This window comes from Pleurodeles waltl, chromosome 3_1, assembly GCF_031143425.1.
Source record: "Pleurodeles waltl isolate 20211129_DDA chromosome 3_1, aPleWal1.hap1.20221129, whole genome shotgun sequence".
Taxonomy (NCBI): Eukaryota; Metazoa; Chordata; class Amphibia; order Caudata; family Salamandridae; genus Pleurodeles; species Pleurodeles waltl.
This window is the reverse complement of record NC_090440.1, coordinates 654,281,690-654,282,174: the sequence shown is the minus strand read 5'-3', so window position 1 is coordinate 654,282,174 and position 485 is coordinate 654,281,690. Positions and strand designations below refer to the sequence as shown.

Here is a 485-nt window from a genome sequence, read left to right as displayed (position 1 = left end):
GCGTTGTAATACGTAACTGGACTTTTCTTGACAAATAAATTGGCCAACCCTGCAGCATAATTTGGTCTCCCTTGCCGCATAATTCCAGTTGCCCTGCGTATACGTACAATAATAATAAAAAAAACACAATAGCCTCGAATGGAGCCAGTTCTGAATTTGCTTGTATTGTGATTAAAGGTTTCCTCGATCGGCGATTGGCTGAGAAAGGTGCGTATATAATATTATATTATAATGCAAGCTGGGAGAAGAATGCCAAGTAGACTAGTAACTTAGTCACTCATTTTTGCAAAAGTAAAATTTTTAGAATAAAATGAAAAAATGATGGATTTGTATTCTAAGTACGAACCGGAACTAAGCGTATTCTAATAATGAAGAAATCAGATTCTCGGTGCTTAAGTATGGATCTGGGTTGTGTGTTGTTTGAAAGAAGAGGTTGTTGACACTCTCCTTAACAAGGATGTAGGAGGTCCTAGTAAACTCATTCT

The 485-nt window shown here is 36.9% G+C and overlaps 1 pseudogene; it reads left to right on the top strand.

The window, feature by feature from the left end:
• Positions 1-413: 413 nt before the first annotated feature.
• Positions 414-485, top strand: LOC138286316 (U6atac minor spliceosomal RNA; annotated as a pseudogene).